Consider the following 8765-nt stretch of genomic DNA (forward strand, 5'->3'; position numbering starts at 1 on the left):
CAAAAAAAAAAAAAAAAAGAAAAGAAAAGAAAAAAAAGGAAAAAAGAGAAAGGAAGAAAGATGAAAAGAAAGAAAGAAAGATCTTGAAGGTCTGGGGAGCTGAAGGAAGAGTAACACAGCAGGCTGAGGCCCTGTCAAGAGTGTTTCTCTCTTTCGGGAACCAGCAATTAGCGTAATGGCTATGTCCCTGGACTCCCACGTAGTCGACCGTGGTTCGCGTCCCGGACCCGGTGGCTTAAAACTCACGCCGGGCGTGTGTGCGTGTGTGCGTGCCCAAGATCCCAAGAGGAGAATGGAGAAGGGATTGCGGCGTAACCATCCCCTCTGGGGGGTGATTTCTCGCTTTCTGTCTCTATGTCTCTCTCTCTGTCTGGCGAGCGCACGCGCCCTATAGCAAAAACCTCTCCAAAAAAAAAAAAAAAAAGAGAGTGTTTCTCTCTTTCATAGGCACATGCACTCTCTCCTTCATGAATAAACTTTAAAAAAAAAAAGGAAGGGCTTGCAGGCAAACTTTTTCTTTTACTTTTGTTTAGGGAGGGGACATCATTAGATGTTTTATTTATTTATTTTTATTTATCTTTTTGCTATAGGGCACTTATGCTTGCCAGAGAGAGAGGAAAACTGAGAAATCACCCCTCTGAGGGAATGGCCACACCACAATTCCTTCTCCTCTATTTTTCTCTTGGGATTTTGGGCATGCATGCTCACATGTCTGGTGTGATTTTCAACCTGCCAAGTCTGGGACTTGAACTATGTGCAGTCTGACCTGTGAGATCCACCCATCTGTCCAATTGCTGGATGGCTCCTTGTTAGGAGCTCGAAATACATGACACCTTTAAAATCATGCCACACTGAGAACATAATCTTTTTCTGATGAATGTCTGCTTTTGAAAATATTGCTGTAAACAGTCCACTACTCATAACCAGTTATCAGTCACTTCAAAAAGGGATTGTTTTCCCATATTGCAGGTGTTTATAGGCACCATCAAATGAACTTTGAGTTCATGAGGAACTCAAATATTGAGCTTGCTTATGTATCCTAGCTTCTTGCGAACATTTGAATGATGGATGTTCAATATTTCTATAATCTCTCATGTCATGTAACATGGGTTTGACATGATGAATGCCTTTATTTTGTCATCACCAACCTTGGTGGGCCTCCCTGACCGAGGAGGAGCTTAGTTGGGATCAAAATTACCAGTATGGAATTTTGTGAACCATCATTGGCACTGACGTTCTTGTAGAGCATTGTCACTGTAAACTTTATGCAACTTTTCATGAGCTTGATGCACATTCTTCCCTTTATGGAAGTAAAACAACAAAATATAGTGACAATGTACAGTTTGGTCTTTCATCTTCAACTTATTGTAAAATCTCCAAAATGCCAACAAATTGCTTGAATTTTTTTAGAATGAAGCTAGAACTGACAGCTGTCAAATTACATAGCAATAACATAGATGCAAATGACTCTAGTACTTCCAAAAATGAACTAGCTCCATCTGCTACAACAATGCATCATGACTTTTCTGACAAATCAATAAAATGTATTATGGTATATCTTTTTATTTGGAGAGAGATTTTTTATAAAGGGCATGTGTGCTTGCCAGAGAAACAGAGCAAGACAGAGAGACAGAAAGCGATGGGGCAGTGAGTTTTTTTTTTTTTTTTTGAGAGTTTTTTGCTGTAGGGTGAGTTTGCTTCCCAGACAGAGAGACAGAAAGCAAGAAATCACCCCCTAGGGGGGATGGTCATGCAGCAATCCCTTCTCCTCCATTCTCCTCTCAGGATCTTGGGCACACATGCACACGTGTCCGGTGGGAGTTTGAACCACCGGGTCTGGGACTCAAACCGTAGTTGACTACATGGGAATTCAGTGATATAGCCATTACGCCTGGGGCAGTGAGTTTTAAGCCACTGGATCTGGGACTCAAACAGTGGCCAACTAAGTGGGAATCAACGATATAACCATTATGCCATCTGCTGGTCTCAGTATATCTAAAACATGTTGTTCACAAAAAAAGCATTGTGGAGTACAACATGAATAATTGCTTTTTGTGTAAAAGAGCCCAAATAAGAATTTATTGATATTTTCAAATTTGTTTATATATACATAAAGATACTCTGAAAGGATTGATAGAAAAGTAACAGTAGTAGTTACCAATGAAAACTGGGTTAATAACGGAAAAGATTTGAGAGAAATTTTGTTTTGTATACCTTTTATATAATTTCTGGTATTTAAATGATGTGACAACATTAAGAATTTAAAATTCAATCACAAAAAGTTGAGGGTGGCCAGTGGTGTGGTGGTTAAGGGCACTGGACTCCCACATGGCCAACTGTGGTTCGAGTCCTGGACTTGGTGGTTTGGTTTCTTGCTTTCTCTCTCTCTCTCTCACTTTGTTCCTCGCTGATCAAATGAAGATAAATAAAAATGAATAAAGTTAAATAAAATAATTCTTGGAACCAGCAGTTAGCGTAATGGTTATGTTGCTGGACTCCCATGTAGTCGACGACAGTTCGAGTCCGGGACCCAGTGGCTTAAACTCACGACGGGTGCGTGTGTGTGTGTGCGTGCCCAAGATCCCAAGAGGAGAATGGAGGAGAAGGGATTGTGGCGTGGTCATCCCCCCTGGGGGGTGATTTCTCGCTTTCTGTCTCTCTGTCTCTCTCTGTCTGTCTGGCAAGCGCACGTACCCTATAGCAAAAGCCTCTCCAAAAAAATAAAAAAATAAAATAATTCTTTAAAAAATCCAATTACAAAAAGTTTAAAGAGTGAAATGGAGTACCTGGAGATTCAGAGACCGCATATTTATTTATTTATTTTTTATTATCTCCTTTCCCTTAGTCCCTGGGGCTAAAATCCTTCCCCTTTTTCTTTATCTCTGAGCTGGGCAAGAATTTCAACCCATAAGAAACATTTCTTAGGTAATGTGTAAATTACAAGGAACATTGCTATGTACTGGGGCTCCCAAGGGACAAAAGAGAACAGGATGCAGTCTTTGCTCTTGAAGTGGTCTACATGGATTTTATCAGTCTTTTTAGTGAGTAGGACAAGGATAAAACATGTTCCCTAGTTCTTTCTTCTCCCTTTCTCCTCTTACGAAATGCTGCAAATATATTGGAATTCTTACTTAATTCTCCTCCTCACTTGGAGAGCAGTTAAGGCCTGGAAAACTCAGGAATTTTCCATCGAGCCCAGACTAGAGGGATCTCAGGCCAGGGCCAAGACTGAACTGAGCTCTTAGGGCCCCTGGCATCTAGTTAAGGTTCTCAGCCCTCTCAGATGCTGCTGGGTCTGTGGTTTCCGGCTTCCTGAGTTCTCACACTCAGCTCAGTGCTGCAGAAATTACACCTCAGTTCCTACTTTGGGGACTGATAGGCTCAGGTTTGGCGATATTAGATGGGGTCTATGAGAGCTAAGGAGCTTTTCTGTTTTAGTTTACCTTCTTTCTCTTGACAGACTTACCGTGAATGCCTTGGGGTTGTCTAAGGGCAGAGTACAAAGGTTTGCTGGGTGGAGTCTGAGAAAGATCAGTTTCTAATTGAATATCCTATCTCCCCTTAGGTCTTTAATTCTGCTTCTCTCTAGATAGGGACGTTTTTTCTTTTTTTAAATGATAGAGAGCTTGTGTATGTGTTTGAGGGAAAGCGAAACAGGGACAGAGAGGAGCACCCTTAACCGGGTCTTGTCATGTTGCAATCCTCTTTCCCCAGCCCTCCGGCTCCTTAGGATATTGGGTGCCTACACACATGCCTAATGTATTATTTTAGGCCCACCTGGTGATCCATGTGGCTTCCAACACTGTAGTACAACATGCTGCAGACTGCTCCACCTTATCTTAGAATATTTTTAATTGCTGAAATTTGAATCTAGTAAGAAAACAGAGGCCAGCTGGTGGCTTAGAGGTTATAGCACTGGATCTCACATTGCCAGCTGCATGGTTTGAGTCCCATACCTGGTGGCTTAAAAACCACACCAGATACATGTACGTGCATGCCCAAAATCCTGAGAGGAGATTGGAGGAGAAGGGACGTAGTATGACCTTCCCATGTGTGGAGTGATTTATCACTTTCCCTCCTTATCTCTCTCCGGTGAACCTTGTAGCAACATCACAAGGAAGAAAGAAAGAAAGAAAGAAAGAAAGAAAGAAAGAAAGAAAGAAAGAAAAGCAAGCAAGCAATCAGAAAATCAGTTGTATAGAATTTTGTGATTTATAATGCATTTCCCCATATGTTATTTAACTTAAACATGACAGTTCTGTGAGTAGGGTAGAGATTATCTTTTATCAATGTATAATAAAAGTGAATATCAAAGTACAGTGATGCTTAAGGAGGGTAAGGGCTTCTTTTCTATGCAGATATTGAAAACTTCTTGGGCTATATATACCTTGTGTATGTGGAGGATTTCCTTATGGAGCTGGAACCACAGTTCTGAAATAGTTGAATACTAAGCAGAAGAGATTCTTCTCTCTAGAGTTGAGGCTGCTATTCAGAAGTCACTCATTCACAACTATTTGTTAAGTGTTTACTTTATGTAAAGAAAGACTCTCCTTGAGTCTGGCAGGTGGCATAGTGGTTAAGGGTGCTGGACTCCCACATGGTCGACCATGGTTCAAGTCCTGGACGTGGTGGCTTGCTTCCTCTCTATCACTCCGTCCCTCTCTGGTCAAACTAAAAATAAATAAATAAAATGAAAAAGTTAAATAAAATAATTCTAAAATAAATTGAGAAAAGAGAAAGATTCTCCCTAAGAAAGAATTGGGAAGTTGAGACCAGTGATTAATACGATGCTAGAGGAGAACTTAAGACAGAAGATAGATGCCGTTAAGGAGGCAATGGCTAGACCAACAGGTCACATAATGGTTAAGGTGGTGGTCTCCCATGTAGTTGACTGCTTTCTGAGTCCCAGGCCCAGAGGCTTGAAACTCACACAGGGCGCGAGTGCGTGTATGCCCAAAATCACAAGAGGAGAATGGCAGAGAAGGGATTACAGTGTGGCCATCTATCCTGGGGGGTGATTTTTTGCTTTTTGTCTCTCTGTCTCTCTCTGACTCTCGGGTGAACTCACATGCCCTGTAACAAATATCTCTCTTTAAAAAAAAAAAAAAAAAAAGGAAACAATGGCAAGATCTGAGTTTTAGTCCAGTACTTTGTATGCTCGAGCTCTCTGGCTACCACCCCATTAATGTCCACTGGTTGGACCCTGGCATTTAGCAGAAACTGGAAAACCATATTTCCACATGTTTTTTTTCCCCAAGGTTCTTAATTCATATTCGTTCAGGTTATTTTTGCATGGTCAGTATCAATGTCTTTCACTCTCTCATTCCCTTCTCATTTAGGGGAATACCTGAGGGGCAGACCATTTCTCTCTCCTTTGCCTGGAAGCCTGACCTATTCACGTGACCTAAGATTAGCTAACGGTGGCTGTGGGCCAAGACTTTGCCTCTTGAGTGAGTGACTCAAAGACAAAGGGACATTAGGACTGAACCCCAGCAGGGGTGTGCTGTGTCTCTAGTGGCAGTGACAGCTGCTGCTTCTTGGTAGAGCTGCCCTTGTGCTGCTTGTTTTCCAAGCCTTCCCTCCTGTTGCTGCTCTGGGCCCCTAATACCCTTGTAATATATTTCTTTTCTGTTTGTATTTGTGAAGGGGTCAGAACTTGTACTTGCAACGGACAAAAATTAATTTTAACTTAAATCATGACTCCCCCTGCCCCCAGACTGTGAGTTCCTAAAAAGTGGGGCCTAAACCTTATTTTGTGCTGTGTCTTTGTTGCCCAACTCAACCCTGATTCCCAATATTCACGATGAATAAATGAAAAAACATGCAATATTTCTATGGGGTTATTATTGTGGTTGTAGGGCAAAAACATTCTCTGTGCGCTACAATAGTCATTAACATCTGAGCAATTTCATGTTAATAAACATGAACTGAGAGGATACTGAGAAGGTCCGTTCTTCCAATATTCGAGGACTTGACTGAGTGGTTCTGGTCTAATTGCTGAGTGTCGGGCTGGCTCTGTAGCCTATTGGTTAAGGGAGCCTGGTCCCACAGTTAAACTCCTTGTTCCATTGACCTGAAAAACATGCCAGGCATGTGTGTATGCCCAACATTCTGACAGGGCTGAGAAATGGAGAAGGGATTATGGTATGCCTATGCCCCATTAGAGGGTGCTTTCTTCTTCCCTTTTTCTCCCTCTCTGTGTCTCTCTTTGGTAAGTGTAGGTGTTCTAAAAAAAAAAAAGAAAAAGAAAAAAGAAAGAAAAAAATTGCTGAGCGTTTCTTTTTCTTTTTTAAACATGGAATGTTCCATGCATTTGTGTGATGTCCTTGTATAGGGACCATTCTAATCTTCTCTGTACCATTTCAATTGTAGTGTATTTGCTGCCCAAGAGAATGCAATCAATGCTTTTGTCTCTGGTTTCTTCTCCCTGCTATCTCTTCCTAAAGGCTACCCTCTGGCATGACTATCTTAGCTGAGAAAATGCCCTTTCACTCTCCAGCCCTGATTTGAAAATGACCTCAGCAATGGACTTAGGTCTTATAGAATAACCTAATTATTTTTGATACTGTTGTCTTTTATTCCTTCCACAGATATATATTAACCAGCTATTATTTGCAGAGTTCTGAGAATTCAGCAGTGAACAAAATAGTCCCTAACTCTAACACAGGAAACAGACCAATACAACCAAGAGAACAAACAAACGAAACAATTACAAACTGTAAAAATGAATACTGAGTTGCCGGGCGCGTGTGCGTGCGTGCCCAAGATCCCGAGTGGAGAATGGAGGAGAAGGGATTGCGGTGTGACAGTCCCCCCTGGGGGGTGATTTCTCGCTTTCTGTCTCTATGTCTCTCTATGTCTGTCTGGTGAGCGTATGCGCCCTATAGCAGAAAAACCTCTCTCAAAAAAAAAAAAAAAAAAGAATACTGAGGGATTAGCAGGTGGCATAATGGTTATGTTACTGGATTCCCATGTAGTCAACTGCAGTTTGAGTCCTGGACGTGGTGGCTTGAAACTCACTCGGGGTGTGTGTGCATGCATGACCAAAATCCTGAAAGAAGAATGGAGGAGGAGGGATTGTGGCATGGCCCTCCCCTGGGGGGTGATTTTTTGCTTTCTGTCTCTTTGTCTCTCTCTGTTGCTCTGTGCACATGTACCCTGTAGCAAAAATCTCTCTGAAAAACCAAACAAATAAAAAAACAGTGAAAGTCGATTCAGTGACCTAGAGCTTGGAGATGAGCCATAGAAAAAAAGTCAGGGTGGCCAGAGGTTGAGCAAAAGGGAAAGGATACAGCTGGCATGGTCACAATATAATTTGATTTAAATTTTTAAACATTTATTTATTATTATTAAGTTTGCTCTAGGGCACATGTGCTCACTAGAGAGAGACAGAGAGAAAGAGGAAGGGAAAGTGAGAAAGGAAACCACCAGGTCTGGGATTTGAACCATGGCCACGTGGGAGTCCGGTGTCTTAACCAACCATTACACCGCCTGCTGGTCCCTCAATTTACATTCTAAGAAGTACAATCTGGGGCCAGCAGATGCTGTAGCAGTTATATTGCTGGACTCCCCCATGGCTGAATGTGGTTGGAGTCTCAGAGCTGGTGGCTTAAAAGTTACACTGGAGCATGTGTGTGTGTGCCCAAGATCCTGGGAAAAGAATGGAGGAGAAGGGATTGTGGCCATCCCTTCACTTTCCCTCTCACTGTCTCTCTTTCCAGTGAACACAGCGCTCTGAGGCAAAACACTCTAGAGGAAAAAACAATGAAGTGCAATTTGGTTGTTCTGTCTTCCCAACGTGAAATCAAGTTGTTTGTCGCCATAAGTAACAAATATTTGACATTTCTCCTTGGGACTTGCCAAGGTCCATTGGGAAAATATCTCAGACTCTTGTGGGGTGGCAGCAACACCAACATTGGTCCCTGCAGACGAAATACAACTTTTTTTTCTCAGCAGAAACTGGAATCCTTTCTTAGGAGTTAATGACACAAAGTGGAGGGGAAACAAATGCAAAGGCCTTGAGGTAGGAGGGACCCCATCTTGTTTGAGGACTTGAGAGACACGGAGAATGTGGGGGAGCTGGATGAATGAGGATGAGAAAGCTGCAGGTTAGCTCCTAAATTCGAATAAAAGCCTGGTAGATGATCTAGGTCGTCAAGATTTAGATTTTAATCTGGATAAGAGGGAAATGGGCTGTGAGCAGAATATGGCCTTTTAGAAAGCTGTCTGTATGTGACGAATGGATCGGAAGGGAGAAGAGTAATGGGGTGGAACCACTGTCACCTTGGAGGGAGGTGATGGTCGCCCAGACCAGAGTGGTGTCAGTGGTATGGAGAGAGGTAGGAGGCCTCGAAATGCATTTAGGAGGCAAAATTATCAGATGACGGATAGTGTCAAGTTCCAGGCTTCGCGTGATCTCAGTGGTTACGAGAGGAGACTTCGTGTTCCTTACGGGGCCGGCTGGTTCCCGCGTGTCAGGGTAGTGGGCGTGGCCTGTGCGAGCCGTCGCTACGGTGACCGGGCGGGGCGGGGCCGAGGGCGGGGCCGCTGCGTCACTCGGTGGTGGCGATGGTGCGTGTGTGTGGGGGGCGGGGGATACGCTGGGCGCGTCCCGGGGGGCCCCTGGTGCGCAGCACGCAGAGTCCTTCTGTCGGTTGGTCCTGGAGCGGCGCAGCCGGAGCGGGGCCGTGAGGTGAGCTCGCGGCGAGGCGCGGCGAGGCGAAGCTGGCTGGCCGGGGCTGGGTCGGGCCGGGCCCGCGCCGCGC

At 43.6% G+C, this 8765-nt stretch overlaps 1 protein-coding gene and 1 non-coding gene across 3 annotated transcripts in view; one reads left to right on the forward strand and one right to left on the reverse strand.

Annotated features, from left to right (window-relative positions):
• Nucleotides 1-6289: 6289 nt before the first annotated feature.
• Nucleotides 6290-6398, reverse strand: LOC114007026 (U6 spliceosomal RNA). Its single transcript, XR_003548686.1, has one exon. It is a non-coding gene; the product is annotated as a U6 spliceosomal RNA (small nuclear RNA).
• Nucleotides 6399-8564: 2166 nt separating this feature from the next.
• PHF20 (PHD finger protein 20) overlaps nt 8565-8765 on the forward strand; it is a 168593-nt gene continuing 168392 nt past the window's right edge. For both annotated transcript variants that reach the window (XM_006144080.3, XM_014586145.2), the window contains exon 1: nt 8565-8692. The gene's annotated coding sequence lies outside the window, so the exon portion shown is untranslated. The remainder of the gene's footprint in view (nt 8693-8765) is intronic.

Source organism: Tupaia chinensis, unplaced genomic scaffold (assembly GCF_000334495.1).
Source record: "Tupaia chinensis unplaced genomic scaffold, TupChi_1.0 Scaffold000115_1, whole genome shotgun sequence".
NCBI lineage: Eukaryota > Metazoa > Chordata > Mammalia > Scandentia > Tupaiidae > Tupaia > Tupaia belangeri.